We start from the raw sequence: 26,281 nt of genomic DNA, 5'->3' as shown, positions 1-26,281 counted from the left end.
TAATTCACTATTAGGACATGCCACAAACATCAGGGCTTGTCCTACCTTATGCTACAATGCACCCTGCCCTTGGGCCTACCATAGGGGTGACTAACATGAAGTTAAGGGAAGGTTTAGGGACTGGGAGGTGGGTGCACTTGCCAGTCAGCATGTCAGTACCAGACTGCCCGCAGGTTCTGCAATGGCAGACCTAGACACATTTTACCAGGCCGCTTCTGTGGGTGGCACAACCAGTGCTGCAAGCCCACCTGCGGCATTTGTATTTACACGCCCTGGCACTCCTGGTGCACTTTACTGGGGTCTGATAGTAAACCAAATAAGCCAATCATGGAATCCAACCAACATATACATTTACAATGGGGAGAGCATATGCACTTTAGCACTGAACAGCAGTGGTAAAGTGCCCAGAGTCATAAAACAGCCAACAACAGGTCAGAAAAAATGCAGGAGGAAGGCAAAAAGTTTAGGGATGACCCTGCAAAAGGGCCAAGTCCAATAATTTTTTTTTTTTTTTCAGTTTTGTATAGCACAAAGTCAACCCGAAGGTATTTGAGGGATTTACAAAAGCACCGGTAACTCATGAACACGTTCATTTTTGTATACACGGCGCGATTAGGTAATTTGCCCAAAATCACAGGATGTTGATCCGAGACTGGAAACCTAGAACCTGGCTGTTTCGCCACATCCCTCCTTCTTGTCTAAGTATTGTAAGCAGCCGCAGCACCATTTAATATTATAATACACCCTTGCACCCTTCTAAAGTAAGATCTTCTCATTTCCAGACTCCGAGCCGACATTCTTCTATTAATATTTTAAATGATAAGTTCAGATTTTCACTACGTTTGAATAAATTAGTTTTACCGTCTTCTTGTTACTCTCATGTGTTCAATAAAGTTTGTTAAAATAAACTAGATAAGGGCTATACTGCAACCAACCTCGTAGCCCTGTCTCCGCCTCCCAGGCTGTTTCGGCCAATCAGTCACGGCAATTGGTGTCCAAACAAGCAGCAATGGCTAGCCGACAGATCGCTGGCCTTTGTTCTACATGGAGCTGTAAAACGAGGGAAATTTGAAGCTGCGAGCATGGAGCTAAAACTAGAGGAATTATACTCTTATTCTCTTTGTGTCTCTTTTGAGATAAAAACGAAGAAATGTGCAGGTTTTAAATCAAGTACGTCTGGCAGAATGGGAATTGGTGTAGGAGAGATGGGAGAGACGCGATGGCCGAGGTGAGGGAGGCAGTGAATCCATGGGGAATGGCAAATTCCTCTCTCTGTATTATTTTACTACACTGTGCAGTTGCTGCTCTGCTCCGGTGTTTATTACGTGTTTACAATCCATCTCATGTTCTAGCCAGGAGGTGGTTCCGATCACGCCGACCAGGCTGAGTCAGCATTGCTTTCGCGGACTGTAGCTCTGCGGCGTACTCGCAACATTGTCCATTTGCCGCCTGAGTAAGCTAAGTGGGAGGGGCGAGCAGGTCGAAGTTTGAAAGTTTACTTGCAGTCTGCCTGGCCGCTTTGCGCACCGCCTGTGCCTCTCACATCATTATGCCATGCGACCAGACCAGACCAGACAAGAGTCCTCTTCTCAGCCGTGAGTCTCAGGCTCTGCCTCACCGTCTGCAGACTCGTACTGCCACTGAGGTTAGTGCGAGTAAATAAATATTCATATCATAACCCCATGGCATGGCGTCCCTATGCAGGCTGCACTCCTGTCTTGTCAAGTGCTCGTGCTGTGGGGGTGATGTGCACTCTCCCGCGCTGAGGTTCCATTCATGACCTGAGAGAGCACAGCCAATGTCCTCGTGTCTCTGCTCATGGTGCATGAGCGTCGTGCACTGCACAACCACTTGCTGTGCTCCATTGACGACATGAGAGTTTTGTGCTCTGTTAGCGTACATACATTCAGCTGAGTGAATAGGAGCAGCAGCTTTTTTAAACTTGCCACTTTTGTCCATATTTACATCCAGCTCACCTTCAAAATTCTGGCACTGGATGGCATTGATGGGGCGAGTTCACCCCTCACAGAGCAGCGGGGAAACGTGAAGGCATTTTTTCAATGTGTTTTAAGCCACAACCTTAATTACATCGGCCACACCCCTGTGAGAGACCCCCCCCAGTTTTTTAATCCCACTTGAATACCAGGCTCTATCACAAACAAATGCGAGACCGATTGCATTTTCAATGCTTGTTGGAAGGTGCATTATAGAGGGTTTAGAACTGCTTTGTGCGTTTTTTGTTCCTGATAGGTAAGGCACCCAAGCTTCTTTTAACACAGTTTGTATTATTCTAGATACTTGTTTTTATTATGATATAATACTTGCTTGACATTTTAGGAACAGACTTACTCGCAATTTGCAGATAAATAAGCTATATAAAATATTGGACTGATTGAATAAAGTATTTGGGACATTTTAACATAATTGTGCAGAGCCTTTGTACCCTGATTCTGATGTGAACACTGTTCAATTTGGGAGGCAGGTGGGAGTTCCAGGCTGCATGAATAGCCCCAGCCCCTCTTGCCTCAGAGTAGCACTATGTGCCACCTTTGGGCTAGTTTTGGTAGGATCCAGGCTACCATGCAGCAGCCATTCCTAACACTGGCTGGACCGGAAGCGGAAGTCGATCCGAGTTGTACTAACCAGGCCGAGTGAGAAGTCTAACGTGCTGCTGCACCGGAGTGTGTGCAGATGGATCTGGCTGAGGGAAAGAAGAAAAATGCTCAGTTTCTTTGGTATTTTGGTTGGTGGGGGTGAGACGTGGAAGTGAGTTGGGTGTGATTTCCAGCCTCTCCTCCACTTTGGGGTCCTCTGCAAGTGCGCGCTTTTGTTTGGAAGGCGGGAGCTGCCTTTCTTTACAACGCGGTGCTTTAATTCATTCCTTTATATTTGCGAGCTAGAGGTAGGATTCCGCTTGCAGTGAACATTGCCGAGGGTTGGGTCGTTTCAGAGAGATGGGAATTGGATGTCCCGAGTTACGTCCACCCCGATTGTTATTGTTCGAGAAACATGTAGGAAATACTTCAGATGGGGGAAACAGCCTTTACCACGAAGCATTTTCTATGCGTTACGTTTACAACGGTACACTTATCTCATAAACGTCTTCACAACGCGTATTGATTCAACGACCGTCTTTATCACGCAAGCCACGTCATCACGGAACAACGTCTTCCTCATCAGAAAAAAATGCGTCAGTCCTTTTTTAGTGTCGGCGAAGACCTAAGAAAAAGGCAAAAAGAAGAAGAAAGGGGGCTTGGGGGGGTCTCCCCCCCCCACCCCCCCCTCCAAAAAAGAAAAAGCGGGGTAAAGGAAAAATAGAGGTAAAGGCAATGCGTAGAAAAAACATTCCATTGTAACGCATGCGTGGTAAAGGCATGCGTTGCAACGGAATGCGTAGTAACGACATATATTCTCACATGGTTCCATTTTTAGCCTTTATGCTTGAAAATCTGCACCTTCACAGCATATCGGCATCCCAGCCTGTGGTGCGTTTTTTTTCGAAAAGGATCTGCCATCTAGAAAATAAAAGCGTTCCAATCTGCTACTTAAAAACAGATTTGCAAATTAATGCATTTTAGCCAGAACTGCATTTTGCACAATTTAAAGCGATGTTTGACTCTGGACTTTATATAAAAACATAGTCACTTGACTTGGGTGCCTTTCATTTTATTTCTTATCTTTTACCGCGCTGTACTTATTAGATTTTTTGTGTTTACTGACACGTTTGCTTCATAATGTAACGGGCCTGCAAGCACAAACTGTGACACATTTGAGGTATTGAAATGTGTTTTCACAGCACTTTTAGCGTGCCATAAAAAGAAGGAATGACAGACAAGACTCTTAACACGCAAGAGACTACCATGGCACTGCCCTACTACACGTTTCTTGTTCAGAATTCACAGAAGCGACAAAATGTAGGTTTTTGCAGTGTCTTGAGATCATTTATCAGATTGAGTTTGTTCCTCGCGGTCGGGAATGGGAATAATAGAGCAATAATGTTTGCTTACTGAAATGGAACAGTGCCATTTATTTAATAAATTTTCTGTCACCTGCTGCGCTTACTTACACATTGCCCTTTTTTGTGTTCAGGGACACGTGACTGCTTCATAAAGTAACAGTTTTTAGGTCTCGCGCAGCGCGAGACATTTAGTAGGTGAAAAACGGGGTATTCAGGCTGACCTAGGAATCGCACACGCTCGTGCGTGTGCGATTCCTTTTGTGGTACGCGATCGGCCTTCGCGTGCGTCTTTTTATAAAAGACTGCAGCAATTGGCCAAAGGCGGGCGCATTGCTCCGCCCATGGCCTATTGGTGTCTATAGACACCAATAGGGCGTGGCGCGCGCGCGCACGCACCACTCGCGTGCTTGTTTTGTTTCAGTTCTCTTACTGGCACCAAAAATGTGATCATATCACTCCTGGTTGAGACGTGTTGTGCCATTAGAACCTCATGCCTCACTTACAAAGACCAAAAACTCCACACTTCAAAATATATTTCCCGATAAATTATCCCAATCTGGAGGCTAATATACACTACACAGCCAAAGCAAAATATGGATCTTCCCACCTCTTTCAAAGAGGGTTCCAGATCCATCGGAGTTAATGAATCTGGAACGCTCCGATTCCTCCCATCAGGAAGGGCGTTGCTTTTCTGAACTTTAAAACACTTCGAAAGAAATTTTTTCGTGAGAAACCACGTAAACGGTTGTATATGCTCTCGCTTGTGGCTATGTTATCGCTGACTCTTCAAATGGTTTGTGCTTGGAATTTGTCACTGTGATTATTTAGAGTTTGTTTTACTGCTGAAATGATCCGTAAGGCGTTTGCCTGCACTTCCTGATTGGTCAGGATATCTCACTTGACCCACCACATCATCATTACCCATTATATGTATTATAAATTTTACTGATTAAACTCCCTGTTTCCCGCCCTTATGTTATGAATCGCTCTGCCATTTAAACGTAAACCTCTCAATATAAAAACGAAAAATCTGATCAATGTTGTTTAATATCGCCTCTATCTCTTAATGCCCTCTCTCATAATAAGCAACTAATGAGCAATGCACACGCCGTTCATTTGAATTGCCATTTTTGACTCCGTGGCCCTCACCTGACCCTTCACTTAACTGTGAATTGTCCCTATGTGTGTACATTTTAATTGTTGCACTGCGCTATGTAATCATGTTAATAAATAAATACAAATTAGGAAAGCAGGGTCTGGAATGCGCAACATGCATCTTTTTGGGTGAGCGCTAACGTTCTTTAGGATTGGAATATGTTACCATCTTTAGAATAATTGTTCAAAAAGACAAACTATTTTTGAACTGCTGTGCTGCATTCTGGCCTGTGTAGTCGAGAAGTTTTCAGAGTGCCGCCGAACCCTCTTTCTCGCCACCTGTCACGGTTGCCTACCCCGGCAGTGTCCTCGCGGTTAGCCGCGTTCCTGGGACGCACCTTCTCTCGGAAGTCCCGCCCTCCGCTCCTCAGTCAAACCTCCCACCCAATCTAAACACAAGGCCTTTGGCCTCTCGAGTCCTCACAGCTTGACAGTATGTTACGTTCACACTACTCTAAGTTCATCAGTAACTTCGCACTAAAAACGTATGCACTTAGACAACAACTTAAAATGATGAACAAGTTTGAATGGAATGAAGACTGCGAAGAAGCCTTCCAAAACTTGAAGACAGATATGTGCACGGCTCTACCCCTACAAGGCTATGATCCTGCATTACAAAATTATGTAACGACAGACGCAAGCAATAGGGGTTTAGGCGCAGTTCTCACTCAGAGAGACTCCAAAGGGGTCGAGTACACAGTTGCTTTTGCCTCACGCTCGCTTACACAAGCAGAGGAGAAATTCTCTGTAATTGAACGTGAAGCACTAGCTTGTGTGTGGGCACTGGAGCACTTCAGGCAGTACATTTGGGGCAGAATGGTAAATTTGTGCACTGACCATAAGCCTTTGACTAAAGTACTCACCACAAAGGGATTATACACTGCTTCACCAAGATTGGCTAGAATGTCTGTACGCCTATTTGATTTTGTGTACAAAGTTCAATATCTTCCTGGTGTGAAAAATGTGGTGGCGGACTATCTAAGCAGGATGCCCATCAAAAATAAAGAGACCACACACAACGAAAAAGAAGAAATGTGTATAGCGAATGTCCTAGAACAATACAGCGGGATTGAAAATAATGAGTGGTTCAATGAACAAAAAAAGGATGACATAATCAGTCAAGTCTTGGAAAAAATCAATGAGGGATGGTCTGCTAAAAACAAACTACCGGAACCCCTCAAGCACTTCTGGGAAGTCAAGGATGAATTGTCCCTAGAAGACGGATTCCTACTGAGAAGTGGGAGATTTGTGCCACCTGAGTCATTACGTTCTAAAATACTTAAAATATGCCATGAAGGGCATCTCGGAATTGCTGAGACTAAAAGCAGAGTCAAGAATATGTATTGGTGGCCTGGGGTCAGTACTGATGTCGAGAGAACAGTCAGAGAATGCAAATTGTGCATGGATGCTGATAAAACACAGGTTGCGTTTAGACCTCAATTGCAACCCATAGCCTGCCCCTCAATGCCTTGGGAGAGTATAGGTATTGACGTAATGGGACCAGTGTCTGAGGATCTTGAGCAATGGTATTTAGTAGTAATAAAAGATCACTTCACCAAATGGCCTGAGGTTAAAATTACTACCAAACCGGATGCACAAAGTATAGTCAAATTAATGGATGAAACTTTTGCGCGGGAAGGTCTTCCCAAACAAATTATAAGTGACAATGGTGCGCAATTCACATCAGGTTTGTTTAAAAACTACATTCTCAGACATAACATCAAACATAAGACAACGTCTGTCTACCATCCTGCAGGAAATGGTGCTGTTGAAAGATTTAACAGGGTTTTAAAGGGCACCATCAAGCTGGCAATCAATAATAACCTCAACTGGAAGCAAGAAGTTTTCAGAACGGTGTGGGCGTACAGAATCACACCATGTGAAACGACGGGACATAGTCCTTATTAACTCATGCGGGGTAGGACACCGCTTTCAAGAGATAATGTTGGCTGGATTAAAGCAGCAAAAAGAGTACATTGGTCAACAAGAGAAGTCAGGGAGAAACTTACACAATTCCAGCACAAATCTAAGGAAAACTACGACAAAAAACATGGATGTAAATATGTGGAACTCAAGGTGGGAGACCTGGTCAAAGTAAGGAGAAGTGGGCATGTAGGCAAGACACAGAACAGGTATACCACTCCCTTGTCTGTGCAAAATGTGTTTTGCAATTCAGCACTCCTGAGTGATGGAAGAGTATCGCACTTCTCCGCTCTTTCAGCATACAAATATCCAACTAAAGGAAAGGAAGACTCTGAACAGACAGTATCCATGGAGAACTCTCTTCCTACAACCAAAAGCAAAAGGACAACCATTGACTATTCAGACTGTGAGTCCGACTACGAGTTCCCTTCAACATCGACACCATCTGTGAGCAGCAACTCTAGATCCATCTTGACTCCTGCTACAGGAACTAATGATCAACCAAGTGCTACGAGATCCAGGCGCCTGTTGCCGCCTACGCCGCCTAGTGAAACTTCACCGCAAGTTAGCAGGAGCCGGGCTGGAAGGTTGTTAGGTCCACCGGTCAAACTAAAAGACTATGTCTGTGAGTGATTCTCACAGTGCCCAGGAATTAACTGTCACTATCTATATTTTGTTATTGTGTTCTTATTTGCAAAAGGGGAAGATGTGTTACGTTTAACATATGTCCACCCTTGGACACCGTTCACGCTACGCGCTCTAGTGTCCCTGCGCGGACACCATACCCTCAGTGAGTTCACCAGCTGTTGACTGTCAGTTGACAGTTAACAGCTGATCGCCGAACTGACATGACGTTCCTAGCTCCGGCTTCTGTAGGCGCATGTGTTGGCGTTTATAATTAAAATAATTAAAATAACGTACTTAAGCGACTTCGAGTTGGAGTACTTAACACAGCATTTGGTTGCCTGCCCCGTCCTTCCATCCCATTGCTTCCTTACATTCGCCTCGACCGGTCATGTGCGGAGGAGCCTCGTTGTGCGAGTTAAACAAATAATGCTGCGCTCTCTTAGCAGACGCCGAAAGTGTGATTGCTTTATTTTTCAAAACTATGTGAGGAAAAGTTGGCAGCCGCGTAGTTAACGCAGCAACATTATATGTACTGCACTGACGGTGGAATGACATTCTGGAACCAGGTAGAGTTAAGAATCCATAGGCTGAGCAGGGAAAGCATATTTGATGGTTTACTTAGTATAGGCTTTTTTTTATAGATTCTTGTGACGCAGACTGGACATGCTTTTGAAAAGGGTCCGTTTTAGGGGCACCGCTTCACACAGTCCATTATTTATGTGAATATGCCATTGGATTTCAGTTTCCGTCCTTTCTCCGCCTTTGAATAAAAAATTAGATAGCATTCGCGCCAAGAATTTTCAATTTTATTAAGGACACTGAGGCGAGGATTATGCTTCTTTCTCATTTATTGCTACTCACAGCAGCCAATGAAACCGTATATTATGTAAAACAAACTACATTTCCCATGATGCATGCACCACATCACTTCCTGCAGAGCCCCATAAGAGCCAGCAATACCGGAACATGTCCTCTTTCTTTGCTCCGAACATTAAAGTCCAATAATATAAACAAAAAGTCCAACAACAGCTTCCAAGGTGGAAGAACCAGACCAGCTGGGAGGAACGTCAACTTCAAGCAGGATTACGACTAATCCATCTTCTTTTCGGATCCTGAAAGAAGCAGAGATAGAACAACCCGTAACTTCTGTATAACCAGAATATATATGCAAACGGGTGGGCAATAATTACAATACTGTAATTTAACCGGGTGGGATAATCCTCGCCTCCGTGTCCTTAATAGAATTGAAAATTCTTGGCGCGAATGCTAGCTAATTTTTTATTCTATTACAGGAACGGAGGCTTCGTATTATGCTAGTTTAACGCTGATTAAAAACGACAGAGGATATGTCACCCACCGGTTTATAATAAAACTGCTTAAATGTTGACTCAGAAGACCAATCCGCAGAATGCATGATATCTTGAACAGTAGAACACAACATGAAGGTCTTAGAGGCCATAGCGCCTCGAACAGCATGTGCACCAAAAACCTGAGTATCAATACCTGCTTCCTGCATAACATTTTTTAACCATCTGGCTATAGTAGCCGCAGTAACAGGTTTGTACGGTTTCTGCAAAGCAATCAATAATTGTACCACACCATCAGGCCTGGTACATTCTTCATAAGCCCTAAGACATTGAACCACTCAAAGTTTAGCATTGTCAGGAAAAGTATGATAGTCTACGCTGCGTGACATGGTTTTAGTTCTAGACGTAATATTAAACGAAACTCCCTCCGGAGTAAATACTCTACCTGTAATATCTAGAGCCTTAACAGCCGAAGAACGTCTACAAGCCGCCAGACATGTCAACATGGCCAGTTTGGCCGATAATTGTTTCCTGGACAACATATTGTTGTTGGGCCATCTGTTAAACAGGGAAAGAACCAGCGAGACATCCCACGAGGAAGAATATTTTGGTTTGGGTGGATTATCTACTCTGATACCCTTTAAGAGTTTGCATATTAAGGGATGCATCCCGACAGGTTTGCCCTCAATCTGAGAGTGGCCCGCCGAGATGGCTGAACGGAAATTTTTAACAGAGCGATACGCTAAACCTTCAGACGCTTTTTCGGACAGGAAGTTTACAATAAAGGGTAATTCTGCCCCCACGGGATCCACATGTTGTCCCATGCACCAACAAACCCAGCACCCCCAGGCGGAAGAATATCGCTTCCTGGTAGAGGGGGCCCACGCTTGATTGATGAAGCCTGAAGCTTGCTCCGAAAAACCTGGCATTTGCCAATGCTGCCGGAAAGTCTCCAGGCCATCAGAGACAGCTGCCCCGATAGTACCATCGGGTGCATCTCTCCATGAGGGTCCTGGAGCATTGTCGAGGACCATGGGATCCTCGTGGGGAAGTCGCAACTCTCCTCCAGCAGAAACGGGAACCAGGGCTGCGACTTCCACAAGGGAGTCACCAATATCACCTCCGCTTTCTGGCGCATCACATGTGGGAATCCAATTGTGATAAAACTGCTGAATACGTCCCCCCAATGGAAGAAGGAATAAGTCTGGAGCGCTCACCTGAAGACTCAGTGTTCTGGAATCCTCCCCGATAGGAGCCTTTGTTAAAGCGTTGCTTGTTGAAGCGCTGCCTGGTAGGGTAGAAGGTGCCGCCGCGGGTAGAGTCCCACTCTCCCCTGCCGCAACCGAAGTCTCCTCGCTGAGGACCTTGGGAGAACTGACTGCCAAACGAGCGTCCCCGGCCTCGTCCGGCCCTGTTGAAAACCCCAGCTTGAAACACACGTTTGATTCCTGCCTGTGCTTGATCCAGGGTCGTGAAAGTGACCACGTATTTCGCCACATCTTTGACAAAATGGTCTCCAAAGAGGTTTCCGTCCGCCAATGGCCCAAGCTCTGCCGCCGCCAACTCCATTAGATTCGAGTCCATGCGCATAAGAATGGACTTTCGGCGCTCCGTGGAAATTGCGCAGTTGGCATTCCCTAAGAGGCAGATGGACCGCTGGGTCCAGCCCGCCAACACAGGGGAGTCAATGGTGGTTCTCGATTCCTGCGCCTCTAGAGCCATCTCCAAGATCTTGGCCAAAGGACCGACCACATCAAGAAGCTTGTCTTGACACCCTCGCCAGGCGCGATCTATACCCTTCTTAGGGTCCTTAGCAAACTTTTTAAGGAAAGTTAATAGGCTGGAATCAATTTCAGGCGTTTCGGCCACCTTGTCTGAGAGATCCGGCCGGGGACATTCAGACCTCAGTCTGTTGCGCACCTCCTTGTCAAAACTTTTGCGCACATTTTCGTGCAGGTACGCCGCCACCTCTGGGGCGGGCAGCCAATCAGAGGACCTAGGGTGAACAATGTCTGAGGGGTTAAAGGTAAAGGGAGTACGGGTCGTCTGTGGAGTTTCCACATTCTTGGCCTTCCTAGTTTTCTTCTTAGGAGGGGAATCATCTGGGGTGTCAGATTCGGTGGAACCAGGTTCCGAATCGGTATCTTGAACCCTCTCTTTTTCCGTATCCGGACGCAGAAGTGAAGAATAAGAGGCAGAATGAGGCCAGGGCTTAGGCAGTGTGCCTTCTGACGGAACCCCTGCTGGGGTAGTGAAGCCATGATGCTTCACGAACCTCTCCAATTGCCTGGTAATAGGCTTCAATTCAGTCGCCAATGCCTGCTGCACAGTTCCCGGAACTGCCTTCTCCAGGGCCTTGTTGACCGACTCCTGCACGGAAGCGTCCAGGGCCTCAACAATATTTTCCTCGATGGAAGGTGTACCTACTTCCTCCTCATATAAGGTGTCATCCTCCTCATAGTGCACCCAATTTTCCATGGTGGAGCCAAATTTATAGACGTACTTGCTCATAAGGCAACAGTAAGGAGGAGTAAAAGGGGGGGAGCCAACCCACAGCACAACAGCACAGGTACCTAGCTCCTCCGCAAAAGCTGTGTCCCAATTATTACAGCCCACAGGGCGTAGTGGAGCCAAAAAAGAGCAAGGAAATCCAAGGAGGTGTGCTCCCTCCAGGCCCAGATCGTTTTTGCAGCCAGCCAGGCATAAAACAGTGCTCTCCGTGGAAATCCCAGACCAGAATAACCAAAACGAAAGAAAAACGACAGAAAACCGGGCAGTAACGACGTGCGTAGCCTAAATCCTACCAAATATAGCCCAATTGGGCTACGCACGTGGGAACGTAACAGAAAGCAAAAGTGACAGGCTCCCAGCTCACGGCTAATGAGGGGAGCCTCTGCGCTTATTTCTGCATTTAATTATACTCCGCCGAAGGCGAAGCGGTACCTTTGTGTCTGTTAGAGGAAGCGCTGAACGCGCTGGGTGCACACAGAGCAGCGCGGCTGAGCGCCGTGTCTTCCGAGCAAGGAGCGCGATGCACACGCATCGAGCGCCGATCTTGAAAATTCAGGGTCACTAATGCCGCCAAACTTGAAAATTGAGGTTCGCTAATGCCTCCAAACGTTGCCGCTCCCAGCGGGAGCCTCACAGCGCCAAAGGCGCGCAACCAACACGCGTACACGGCTAAGTACGGAAGTCAAACACCAAATAAACATTACACAGCAAAGCGGCTCTAGGCATAAATTAAGCATAAATAATGCGTCGCGAAGCTTGTAATAAAGATATCCATTACATTACATATCAATTAGCGATGTAAAAGGAAGAACGATGTCAGCAACTTAACTTTCTGCGTGAGCAGCAAAGAAAGAGGACAGGTTCCGGTATTGCTGGCTCTTATGGAGCTCTGCAGGAAGTGATGTGGTGCATGCATCATGGGAAATGTAGTTTGTTTTACATAATATAAGTTTTCATTGGCTGCTGTGAGTAGCAATAAATGAGAAAGAGAAGCATAATACGAAGCCTCCGGTCCTGTAATGGAATTCTGCAGCAGGGACTGCATGGGCCGCGGCGGAATAGAATAGGCTCATTATTGTAGGGGTATTTCTCTGTTCCCTGCAATGATTCCAAAAGCTCTTGCACACTTCATCAGTATTATTGTAATGCCTTGGCTGCAGGATATTTGCCAGCTGTTGCACCCCACTGGCAAATCCTATTTATGCGCCTTCCCCATTCACTATTTGCCATCGGTGAATTGATTTCTCCGTCATTCTCCTCTTCTATAACCTTTTCCAATTAATTTTGGATTGTTCAACGTGAAACATTTAAATTTCATATACAGCTATTCAGCTTGCAATCCTTTTTTAACCCATCACCAGGGTAACCGGCATAGAAGGCTTCTTTTTGGCAGTCGAGATATTTTTTTCACATGCTTCATGTTGCCGTACATTTGTGGTTTTTGTTTAACCCCCTTAAGTCCTTTGATCTGAGGATGTTTTACAGAGTAATGGAGTCACTGATCTGAAGTGTCCCGATGTTGCGAACGAGGCCTGGTTGAACGTTTGATATTCGTTCCGTAAAGATGTTTCTTGGTGCATGGCACACCTCTAGTAAAAGCGCTTATGATGGTGTCTCAACTAGTGCAGCTTCAAATTATAAAATTAGCAGCATTTCCTTTTGATGTGTTTTTTTCTGGTGTCACAGCTTTCAGGCTGCATTTAGATGACCTTAGGGGGACGAAAGCTGCTGCTGATTAAGTGCTAGTATTTGTCATAGTATGTTGGCGTTAGCTTTGCGGTTTTTAGGGCTCGCGCCCTGCTTTGCAGAGCGCAGCACTGCTCGCGCAGGCGAGAGCCCTTTTGTAGGGAGTTTAGAAATGGAGCCTGGAATCGCACACGCTTGGGCGTGTGCTTTTCCTTTTGGCTTCTTCGATTGGCCTTTGGTGCGTGTTTTTCTGAAAGACGGCACGCAATAGGCCAAAGGCGGGTGCATTGCTCCGCCCATGGCCTATTGGTGTCTGGTACGTGCACCAAAGGCGATGTGGTTTCAATTATCGTGCCCAGACACGGGCGCGATAATTGAAAACACATGTTCGCTGTGGCACGAGCGCGCACCACTCGAGGGGCTTGTGTTTTTAATCGTGAGTTCTTTTTTCAAAGCTTCCCTGCGTTCATTGCTGGTTCAGAACGGTCTTTTGACATCTCTTTCCCAAGCAGTCCTGCCTCCCGCTGTCGGCCTTGCTTAGAATGCATGCATGCTAACTAGTTTTCCCAGGTGGCAGTAATTGGAGCGGTGTTTGGAATCAGGTTTCCCTGTACCCATGGTCAGTGGTGGAAAACGTCTTCGTCCCATTCCCAAAAGGCACTGAGTCTGAACATTTCAATGAGGATTTCATAGGGCAAGGGCTTGAAATGTTATATGTGTCTGCCAAAAATGAGTGTGCATTCCCTAAAAGTTGTTTGCCTGGCTCTATAGAGGGGAGCACCCCAGCTTACCGGAGGTTTCCCTAGTGTCGCGTGTGACCAGTCCAGCCCCGTGCATGCTTACATTATAGGAAGTTGGGAAATCAGATTTCATGTCAGTGTGGCCAATCCAGCCACTAAGCCCGATTTCACTGCTTGCGTGGGTGAGCCAGAGGGGGCTGCTAAGCGCGTTTCCTGCTGGCTTGGAGAGTCGCTGAGCCATTTTCTTTTATTAACTGCTGCTTTGGTTATTTGAGCAAGGAGATGCTGAGTCAAATTTTCGTGGCTAAGTCAGAAATGCACTTGTGCATCCACTTTCCTGCTCATTTGACCAGTCAGACAGCACACGCCAGTCCAAATTTACCTTCATGTATCGTTAGACAGGAGGAGACTCATCTCTAGCCGGTTTAGTCTGTGGTGTTGGAATTCGGGCAGGATCTGATGAGCCCAGAGTGCTGTTGTGGTGTAAAGTGTCGTATGCTATGGTGTGGCCTGTGATTGTATATTGTGGTATGCTATAGTGTGGGCTGTCATTGTTTAGTATGGTATGCACATATGTCATTGAATTAATATTGAAGTGAAGGGACTAAAACGCATCTGTTTTGCACGCGTGTGTACCAGCAAGATCCGTATATTAACTGTGCCTGAAAAGTAACTTAAATGGAAGGGGTGCCGAGTATTGGGCTGGCAAGCTAAATGCTTGGGACAGAAACTGGACTTCTATGGAGCGCCCCGCTACCCATCTGTGAAGCGCTCAAGCACCTCCCAGGGAAGTAAACACTATATAAATACACGTATCATAGCAATAACATGCTGACTGTAGGTGGAATACTACAGCAGGTGAGCTCAGCCTTTCTCTTCCGAGGTAAAATGTGCACTAATTTTAATTCAGTATTTGATGATTGTAAATAACGTTCACTGTAAGGCATTTTGATGAAAATACTACACAACTAACCGATAATTAGAATAACTGTCACATGCTTACCTAGGTGAGTCGCACGGTGACTTGCACAAGGTGATTTATCTTGGATCAAACTCACTGAATGTGTTTAAAGTGTTAGTGTTGCAATGAATAATAATGGGGTACTACGTCTGGCTTCACTTTTAAAAAAATGAATCTGAAAGTTGATATAGAAAGTTACAGGCAGCGATTTCTTTTGTGACCAAAGAAAACAAGTTATCAGGGAAAACATAGCCATGAGTAATACAAAAACAAATAAATCTACATGCAAAGATGTTTAAATCAAATACTAGAATGAGGCCATGGCGCAATATACTGTTTCCAGCTGCAGGGTGAGGCGCCTCTGACGATAGTTCAGGACTTAAAAGCGCTACTTGCGTTTGCTTACAAGATGTTTTATTGTAAATTCACAGGATGTTTTAGGAATGAGTTATTCCCCAGACAGAAAGGAAAGTTGTGGCAGCTGTGTTATCTGTGTAATGAACTGTAGAGAACAAGGGGGAGAAGTTGTAAAGCATTTTCAGCTGATTCCCAGCAGTGATTTTGTGTGTATCGAATCTAAAGAAGGTGAATCGAAAATCCTCAGAAAGCTATCTGTAGCAAGACCACAAAACTGAAACCAGCTGGTGCTGGCCAATAAAAACTAAATATATAAGTGACGATGAAACAAACAAATTGAAATTAATGGACGGGCGTTTTAAGTGTGGTTTTTTTGTTGTTTTTTTATTTTTATTTGTTGTTTCTCAAGTAACAAAGCATCTCACCAGCAACAGTGCAGGCTTTGTTGCAGACGAGATCTTGAAAAAAAAAACAATCTCTCACCTTCTGCATTGCAGCACAACCGAGATAAAGATTATGCTGCAGCCATCTACAGTGCAAGCGTTTTTTAAGTCATGTTGAAATTCAATTTTGCTACTCCTTTAGCAAAGGGACCATATTTGATGCCTTTAGTTACAATCTGGCACCTGCTTGTTACTAAAGGAACGGTTTGCCTCACCTTAAGGTAGTGTCAGCACTAGTAACAAGCATTTGCAATGCAATAGGTCTCGCATTATTAAAGTTTGAGCTATTGGCATTGCTAAATAATGCAACACCAATAGCTCAAACTTTAATAATGCAAGACCTATTGCAAATGCTTGTTGTTAATGCAGATGGTAGACTGAACCACTGAAACTCGGGGGTGTGTCTTTTTCTTTCACTACAGAAACTACTCCATATGTATGCAAGTGCTGTGATTTTTACCATACTATATCGTTCTTGATGTTTAGGTTTGCCTTTTGTGTCTCAGTGAACGCGAGATGCCTTCCTTCACCAAGTAGCTTTACAAAGCTCAAGCATACGATCTCCCTCCTCCAACTTTCACATGCATGCCCAGGGCCTGTGAAGCAGAGTTTGTCTCTCTCCTTCTAGGGGTGCTTCACGCTTTGGGTGTCACGTCTTGTCGTCACCCTTTGCCAGATGAACCGTGAAAGGCTGAAAGGAAGATGGTGAGGACCAGGAGGTGTGGAACTGTTCCAACAGGTAAGTTTTGAAAGCCACCACTATCCAGCTCATTAATTTTTTTATTGTTAAGGTTAGAGTCCTACATCCACTGCTCACCTCAGGTCTTTTATGAAGATACATTTTTAATGTGCTATAGTCTTAGTTCTTTGCATTATTTATTTTATTCAGGCGTATATGTTTTGTATATTTCTTGTGCATATGCAGGTTACCACTAATTAGCCATTAGTGAAAGTCATTGATTTTCCACGTTCTCCTCTGCTTGTTGTACCTGATATTCGATTGCTGTTTTGCCCCTGTTCTTTTCAAAACCCAAGGTTGAAGCACTGGCACTTGACATATTTTCTACACTTTTCCAACATCTGCCTCTCGCCTCCAACACTGATTGCTAGAGTTCTGCCTCAAGGTTTTAAAACATCACTTGTATTTCGTAACACATTTTACAAGTACTCTATACTATGTCACAAAATATAAAGCATGCATTTGGAATACTTTTCAAATTACAAAGTTAAGCCGTACTGGCTAGGGAGCATGGGTGACAATTATTATGATTGTATTTGCCCAGGGACAGATTACTGAGCGTGCTGATCTCCAGTTTCAGAAAGCCGAATTTTGTGTCTGACTTTTGCATTTCACTTATGTGTCACAGGCTGCAGAGGATACATAAGCTGTTCGGCCAGCTATTGGTGAGTGAGATCTGCTGCGTGCTGCTGTCAGCCCCAGAAACAGTGCAGCATGCATCCCCCAGCCAGGCCTGAACTCTGCTAGTGAGCCCCCCACATAATCAGTCAGACAGGAGCTCAAAGGAGAGCAATAACGAGACCCGGACAGTTCAGTTAGCCATCATGAGTAAGCATGATGTGTTTCACTTTTGTAATAATCAACAAATGCGTTTGTGACATTTCTGTCACTAGTTCAGTTTCTGATCCTGTACTTTTTACTTAGTGCAAGTTTGAAAATTGAAATTTATTCATGTGGAGTCATGTTGAATCTCCATTTTTGAATGGATCCCTGAGTGAGTTATGTTTGTGCTGAGGAAAGGCTTCAGGCTGCACCAAGCATTTTATCCAAGAATGTATTCAGTGGCATGCATTTTGCAAAGGTGAACGTAGTGAACTCCTGCCTCACAAAGCATTTTCCTTGAGCCACAACTCTTACTTGCTGTGTAGGGCTAGCCTTTTGATCAGTCTGGTACTGCCAGGTGGACAAAGCAAACACAAGGAGATGATGGACGGAGCGCTGAAACTTTTCAGATACTCTCCCCCTGTCGCAGATCTGGGTTGAATCCATCATCGTTCTTTAGCTCAATTCGCCACCCCAGGTGGACCAACTAAAAATGGCCATTGTGTAGGCTTTCTGTTTTTTGACCCTGTCACTATACACAGGAATATAAAGATCAGTCCAGACATTGGCCTTTTAAATCTGCTCATCTGCCAGTGCCAGACTGCTGGAAATGCTAGTCCAACACTGAACTCCAGTGGGTTTTTGTGATACCTGTGTTTCATGCCACATTGTTTGGCTGGCCTGTCAGGCAGTCTGGCACTGGCAACAGGGTCTGATTGAAAGGGCCAGTGTGTGTTCTGTTTTTAGTTTGCCCTCTCATGGCCTACAGAACCAAAATTACACTGGCCTGTCTGGCATTGCCACATATCTCACTGGAAATCTCTAAATGTATCTTTTTTTTTCTCTTTGTTTTGAATGTGTTGAAAGATTTTCTTGAATGTGTCTGAGGGATGTTTTGAATCTGTTTTAAGGTTTTGGGAGGTCTAATGTGTGTGCGGCTGGTAAGGGTGCCTGTTTGCACATGGAGGGAGCTGTGCACTCAACTGGTTTATTGTTTCACTCTGGGGCAATGTGAGAGTGACCGGGGGCTGAGTGATGATGTTTAGGGGAATTTTCATGGTGAATGGTTGCATTGTAATGGGTGTCTTTAGTACTTTTGGCATTACTGGGGTTGATGTGAGGTTGTCTGAGGGATTGTTTTAAGTTCATTGTGAAGTCTGTCGAGCTGTGTAGTCTTTTAAGAGTGTTTGGGGCATTCAGAGGGTGTCAGGTGGTGGTGCATGAGGCAATCTTGTGTACTTTAGGATTGTTTGCTTAAGTGTTGTGTCTGACAGTGTTGAGGCAGTTGTAAGTGCGTTTTTGCAGTTGTTAGTGTGCCTGGGACTTTGTAAAGGTCTGTGGTAATTTGATAATGCATTACCTCACTTTGAGAAAATGTGTGCATTATGAGAATATAGGTTGTGAGAAGAAATCCTGGGGACATTTTAGAATTATTTTAGTGCTTGTAGAGTGTTTTGGGTAATCTGAGAATCTGATGCAAGCCTGTGAAAGGGTTTGGAGTTGTTAGTGTATCTGATGGCATATTGGCAGGCGAAGACAGTCTCAAGGTAAGTCATGCACCACAATAATTAACCAGCTAATGTCCCCAACCCTCATTCCCCTATAGTGGTCTAAACAGCCTTTCTCTACCATTCTGCAAATGTGCCTCCTGGCACCCTACTGGTTGGGGAATGAAGTCCACTTTACTCCTGAAGGACTTTGGGGGCCAAAAAGCCCTCTTGGTACCTCCTATAAGTCCTACACACCGGAATTCCTAAACGCTGATCGGATGCCCAGCCCCCTTTCTCCATCACTCTGCGAATGCGATAACTAGTTAAAGAAGCATTTGCAATGTAATAGGTCTCGCATTTGCGAAAGTTAGGGCTATTGGCATTGTAAATGTAAAAGTTTTTTGATAATGTTTTTTGGAGTGGAGTGGATGTACGTTGTGTGTAGTAGAATTATATTGTATGTTGTGCAGTCAAATTATGTGGATAGAAAGTATGTGGTATTTAGTGTTTAGGAATTATGTAGACTGGGATTATGTGTTATGGACAGTAATTGTGGTATGGTAGTCTTTGTTGTGGAGTGGTAACCTCAGGTTTAGTCTTCTTCGTTTCCATAGAACCTAAAATATAAACTCAATGAGACAAAAAAAGAAGGGACCACTGAGGAGCACTTCTGGACCACATAACCCAAAACACCTAATTCTCTGGCACTTTCCCTTTGTACTCCTTACCTGCATATCTCGGAAATAAGTTTCTGTTTACCAAATGCAGACTCTTAAAAAAAAAAAAAATAAGAACACCACCTACTGCATTGTAGGCCAGTTGAAGTACTAATCTGCAGTCATTAACAAAACCACTCAATATCCCTCTCAGTTTTGCCAGACCCTACTCAAAGCCACTGTGCTTCTTGCTCGCTATACCATCACCCACTCACACCACATCCTAGTAACACTATTCACTTCTAAACATTTTTCTTCTTATTCGCTGCTGCTGGTAAATATTTGAGAATCAACAGGCAACTGTATTTCCATTATCTCAAGAAATTGTCAATCTATGTAGGGGCCACTGGAATTATGCAGCTGAAGAGGACCAAATCATGGGGCATAGTTGACTAAAATATGTGGTAAGAAAAGGCAAATTTTGTAGACGAATGTAGCAAATGTTTTTACATATTTTAGCATTTATTATTTTGGCAGTTTTATTGTTGTTAACACTGGCTTAGCGAAGGTTTTACTCCATTGGTACTACTTTAAAACTCAAATACAGCAATAGGCTACAGAAAGGTGACCCATCAACCTTCACAAAAGGACTTCCACTATGCAGCAACAGATTAGTAACTCTGCTCTATGCCACTCCACTGTACGCCACTCTACGCGACTCCACTGTCACTCCAATACATGACACTATCTGCCACTCCATTCTACACCACTATGCCTAAAACACATTGGCAAAGCCAATAGCTCTTCCATAGGCAAATATCATTGAAATGTCATATCACACACTTTTGTGTCCAACTGCATTTCCTTTAAAAAAAATGTACAAGTCAGCGCCATAAACGCCTTTTACAAACGTGTTTAGTGAATTGTTTTTATAAGTTCTAACATTAATGGAGTCTGGTGGACAATCAACACAGGAGGAATTAGAACAATTACTTTTTTATCTGACAACTAATTGAATTTTGCACAATTGCTCATTTTGGGTAACCTGAAAACAAACGGTGGTGATCCTGTCTTGTCATGGACCAAGTGGGAATTCAGTCAGGTTCTCGACAATTCAACTGGCTCTCTACTTGCAGGAGGAGGGGTCTCCTGGTACAATCCTGTGTATGTCTGGGTTGGCTCTTTTGCTTTGTGCTTCTCCTACGATCTCTTGCTCCGGTCTTCTCACATTCCACAATTATAAAATGCTTACTAAATGCATGACTAATGAGTTTGTAACAGGCGTATTAGAATTATTGACTCCCAAGATATGTAACATAAAATTTAGTCCAAAAGCCATGATTAAAAGAAGCCTTGTGCAAGCAACCAAATGAAAAAAATTGCTATAAATTAATCAGAATTATTGAGACTTGTGTTCAATTAACAATCAATTTGAATTCTGCTAGTCTTACTTAACTCTTGACAGTCATTGCCATTAGTCTTCAGATATTGCTCACAAAGATACTACTAATCTTCAATTAGCGGTCACAATAAATGAGACTAGCCTTAATTCTGCTCTTGAAATAGCACAATAGTGTTCAATTAACATTCGCTTTAAATTCTGCTAGTCTTACTTGAGTCTTCACAATCATTGCCGTTAGTATTCAGATATTGCTCACGAAGAATACCATTAGTCTTCAAACAGTGGTCACAATCAATGAGACTAACCTTCATTTTGCTCTTGAAATAGCACAAGAGCTGCAAATAAATCCTACCAGAATACTACTAAGCTTCAAATACTATTCTTTTGGAATACTACTAGTCTTTTTTTAGCAATCAATTGAAGTGGTCATCATGTATTTGAAGGGTAGTTGAGTAGAACTAGTATTCCCTCGTTTGCATACTTCGGCTTGTGGGCATACTACATAGTCTTCATGCATACTAAATAAATACTATATTTTAATAGTAAATGAATACCGCTGTAAACACTGGAATAAACACAGAGGGGCCGATTCCGATGTTGGACGGACTCAGGTCCATCCGACATCGTGCAGGAGCCGTAACCGACCGACCTGCTGTCGTCGGTTACGGCCCTGCTAGTACAATGCGACCGAACAGGGTTCGGTCGCAGTCTTATCCAACACAATGCAAGCATCGCGGAAAGCAGGGGTGCAGTTCATCCCTGCACCCTGTGGGCGGCACCCCAAGGTGCCTGCCACCGGGTGCAGGGATCCACAGAGGGGCACCATAGGTGCCCCCAGGCCGCCATACGGCAGCCGCGCACCCATGGGGGCCCGGCTGGGGTCCCCCAAAGACAGTTTCCGACTGCCTTTTCGTGCCGGAAAAACCGGCACGAAAAGGCAGTGAAAAACTGCCATCGTTCTCCCTCGGTCGCAAGTAGGCGGCCGGGGGAGTACTGGGAGATTTACGGACGGCGGACGGGCTCTCCGAGCCTGTTGTCCGCAATCCGGAAATCCGTGTTGGATTCCTTTCCGACTGAGCCCATCGGAATGGCTCGGGTGGAAAGGAATCCGGCCAACATGATCCGAATCGGTCGGAAGGGCTCCGACCATCGGTCGGAGCCCTTCCGATCGGAATCGGCCCCTAAGTGAAGATCTTCCATTTTGGTGAGGGTAAAGATATAAAACCTGGACAAGGTGTGCTTAAGAAGAGTCTACAAATCTGCTGGGAAACTAAAGATATAAAACCTGGTCCGGTTATGTTGAACTTTTCAGGGTTAGGCTATGGCACAGGAGGTTTGCATTGTCTTAGATTGTCTTCTCCCAAAGGAATCACCCATTCAGAGATCGGGGACTGTGATATTGAGTTCTTGCAGTCATATCTAAGATGTCAGTCTAAGTGTAGGTAGATTGTTTCGATTTCAAACACTGGATGTAGTGAATGATTAAGCTCATCCTAAAAGATCCTGCTCTTTAAGCACGTGTTGTCCTGTGAATTTGTGGTCAATAAGACAAACCAACAGTACCGGGTATTCAAGTAAGTATTGCACCGACATCATTTTTGAAGGGACACAGTGAAGAACACACTTGCATTTAATGGAAGCTTGTAGAATCGGGTGACAGGCCAGATATTTACAGAATGCAATCCACACAGGATCACGAAAATAGGCCTATATTGTTGTTCGAGGGGATGAAAAGAGCACAACTTCAAAGAATTGGCATTCGGCACACGGCTATTTATCACACTGCGAACACACAGAGTAGTTGATTAACAAGGAGAAGCTATCGACATTCTCTTTCTTTATTGATCTAAAACGTGATCCCTAAAACACTACCCTACACTACCCAAACACCACAACACTACCCTAAACCCTAAAACACTATCCCCAGCACGACCCTCCTCTGACCCCCAGTCCGGTGCCCACACTCAAACACTACCCTGCACGGCCCCCCAGCACTACCCTAAACCCTAAAACACTAACCTACACTATACAACACCACACTACCCTAAACCCTAAAACACTACCCCCAGCACGACCCTCCCATGAACCACAGTCCGGTCCCCACACTCAAACACTACCCTGCACGACCCCCCAGCACTACCCTAAACCCTAAACCACTACCCTACACTACACAAACACTACAACACTACCCTAAACCCTAAAACACTAACCCCAGCACGACCCTCCCCGACCCCCAGTCCGGTCCCCACACTCAAACACTACCCTGCACGACCCCCCAGCACTACCCTAAACCCTAAAACACTACCCTACACTACCCAAACACCACAACACTACCCTAAACCCTAAAACACTACCCCCAGCACGACCCTCCCCCAACCCCCAGTCCAGTCCCTACACTCAATCACTACCCTGCACGATCCCCCAGCACTACCCTAAACCCTAAAACACTACCCTACACAAACACCACACTAGTATAATAAATAAGGCATAAAAATAGCATAATAAATAAGGCACCGATCTACCATTCAGTATGCAGCTTGAATAGATTGTTAATAGTAGTCTGGGTAAAGTCCAGTAGTATTCCAATTGTTTGTATTCACTAAATGTTCTGCATTGTAAATGAAGACAATGCGATTACAAATAAGTATGTGCTTAGTATACTGTTAGTATTCAAGAAGTACCACTCACATATCAGTAGTCTTCATGCACTAGCCTTCCCAAAAAGAACACTATTGAATACTAAAATTTGCATAAAATAGTCTTCGAATGCTATAAAAAGACAGGTTAACCACTAAATGTAGTATTCAACTTCGGTAAGGGTAATTTCCCAGCAGATCTGGAGACTCTTTTATTGCAGACTTTAAATTTAACAAGGTATTTGGCCATTCTTTTGAATTATTAAACACTTATTGAAGTATTCATGTTTTCTTTGTTGTCACAAGGAGGTCCACATCCACCAAAATCATCTTCTGAATTAAAAGATGGTGAGCAAAATATTTTATTTTTATTTCCAAGTCACGCCATCTCTTCTCCTGAATGGAAATCTGCTGTCTCCTTCAACGACCCCTTCTCTTTTTGTTGCCTATTAAAATGTAGGCTAGGTTTAAATTTACTAGCCCTGTCTTCTGGTACATTCCTCATATTGTTGTCAACTGCAGAACTAGATTTTACGATTAATCTTTCTAAAGGAGTACCTTCAAAGTTAACCATTTGGTACAGTAAAGGTGAGCTTCATTGAATGTCTTGAGGAAATGAACTGCAATTATTTAACTAGTGGGAACAAACAAGCATTTGCAATGCAATTCGTCTCGCATTTGTGAAAGCTAGAGCCTTTGGTGTTGAAAATGACAATGTGTTTTACTTTAGTTTTTTTATTTGCTTTGGTTGGGGATCAGGTGGACATTGTCTGTCAGCTACAGATACTGGGCTATGTAAATGTGATAACGTTGTAATGATAGGTGAAAGAAATCCTTTTTGGGGCCAGTCCTCTCAGTATGCCTTTGGTGTTGAGGTAGAGAATGATTAGTTCAAAGAAGGAGAATCATTATTGCAAAGCAGTAATGGTTGCTCCAAATACTGCAAATTTCTTAGTATTGCACATTTCAGCAACTAGATTGTGAGACTGAGCACTGTCTCCCTAAAGGAAATAGCAAAACTTGTGTTGTAGTCCGACTTGTTAATACACAATTACTAATAATGTTTAAGCTTGATTCCAAGTAGTAAGAAACCTGACAAAAAATGGCAGCAGACGAAGAAGTTCAAAAAAGTAAGACACAAGAGTACAAGGTTTGACAGTTTGGCGAGGCCAGCATTAAATCCCATGTCTTCGGATTCCAGTTTCCAACTTGCCTGCTAGACCACAAAATGGTCTGGCATAGTAATAATGGCAAATCCATGATATTGCCCCTTATAGAGAAATACCACTCTGTTGGGGGGGCTAAGGGAGGCGGGGTCTAAACATACTCTTAATAAAATGGTTATTACATGGACATTGCTTAAAAGAGGTGCAGCCAAGCATAGATGTCATGTTTCTGAGCTCCATAGCTAGAACATATCAATTATAACAAACATATTAGCATTGGCAATGAACTGCCCACGTTGTTTGGGAAATGTCAATGTTTTTTAAGCACTCACAACCTGAAATGAGCCGTTTCTAAGCACTTAAAATACCTGCATATAAAGGAATAAAAACACCAATGTCTATGACATTTTCTTGAGTCAGAGTGGGCTAAAGAATGGTGATGGATTAAACCCAGATCAGTTGACTGGGGGTGAGTGCTTGCAATGTTCAACACTCCGTCCATCATTTCCTTTGGTTTTGCTTTGTTCACCGTAAGTTGGCAGGGTATGCTCAGACGTGAGTCCCTTGCTCACTTTGCCACTGGATTCAAGCAAGCCTGGCTGAAGACGGCTGAAATGCCAGAAACCGGTCCTAGGAAGCTTGTTTCCGGTCCAGGGAAGACATGGCTTGGCAGTTCGGACTGGACTGTTCCCATGAGGCACAGGGTCAGACTGATTTGCATATGGCCATGTCTGAACTGAGGTGACGGAGTGGGCTAAAGAATGGTGATGGATTAAACCCAGATCAATTGACTAGGGGTGAGTGTTTGCAATGTTCAACACTCCGTCCATCATTTCCTTTGGTTTTGCCCATACACATACACCCAGTTGTCCCTGTTGCGCTGGTGGTCAAGTTAGCGTTTCCTTCACAGACAATGCATGGTCACAGATCTAAACAAAATTTCATTTCATCACTTTAAGTCAATTATTCATCTACTTGATCAATGGATCAATTAGTTGATTCATTGAAGGTCAATAGTCATTTCAAATTCATTGGCAGAAATAAATAACCACAACTTCTTTGTGAGTCGTTAATTTTATCTAACTCAATGCATAAATTTCAGAATAAACACCTCACGAGAGAGAATACAATCTAACGACCAACTAGCAAATAATCAATTTCAACAAATACATTTGTCACATGGAAGGGATAGATGAAGAGACATCAGACAATAGTCATCAATTCAAATTCTCATTCGGAAAGATAGAAGAAGAGACAAAAGCACAGATCAATTGAATTCTCGAGTTATCAATAATACCAACCCAAGAGAATAAGAACGAGGAAAACCACCACTCAGGCCTAGGTAGCAGCAAGAGACCCCCAATCAGAGTTTCAGTGATCAAGTATTAGATCAGGATAAGGACAGGATTGGATCAACTAGGCCTCTCAGCAACCCGACAATCAGCATCGCACCCTCACTCTCCGGTCTCCCTCGAAATGCCTCTCGACCACAACCAGACAGCATCAAGGATAACGGTGACGACCGACCTGACCCCACACCTATACTTTATACCCTTTTCGCACATGTCCATCCCACTAAAGTTGCTAATGTCACTCATTCTAGCTATGGGATTGGTTAAAACGAGGGGTGGATGATCATTCCACATTAGATCATGCTTTCTTTAACTACCCCATTGTTTATTTTCGTGTCCCACCTATTCAA

At 44.1% G+C, this 26,281-nt stretch overlaps 1 long non-coding RNA gene across 1 annotated transcript in view; it reads left to right on the top strand.

Moving 5' to 3' along the window:
- Positions 1–1,444: 1,444 nt before the first annotated feature.
- The window catches only part of LOC146870148 (uncharacterized), a 68,608-nt gene continuing 43,771 nt past the window's right edge, over positions 1,445–26,281 (top strand). The window contains exons 1-2 of the long non-coding RNA XR_014959055.1: positions 1,445–1,645; positions 16,297–16,407. This is a non-coding gene — a long non-coding RNA (uncharacterized LOC146870148). The remainder of the gene's footprint in view (positions 1,646–16,296; positions 16,408–26,281) is intronic.

This window comes from Triturus cristatus, chromosome 1_1 (assembly GCF_964204655.1).
Source record: "Triturus cristatus chromosome 1_1, aTriCri1.1, whole genome shotgun sequence".
NCBI classification, from domain to species: Eukaryota; Metazoa; Chordata; class Amphibia; order Caudata; family Salamandridae; genus Triturus; species Triturus cristatus.
The sequence above is the reverse complement of the archived record's forward strand: the minus strand, read 5'-3'. Positions and strand labels throughout refer to the sequence as shown.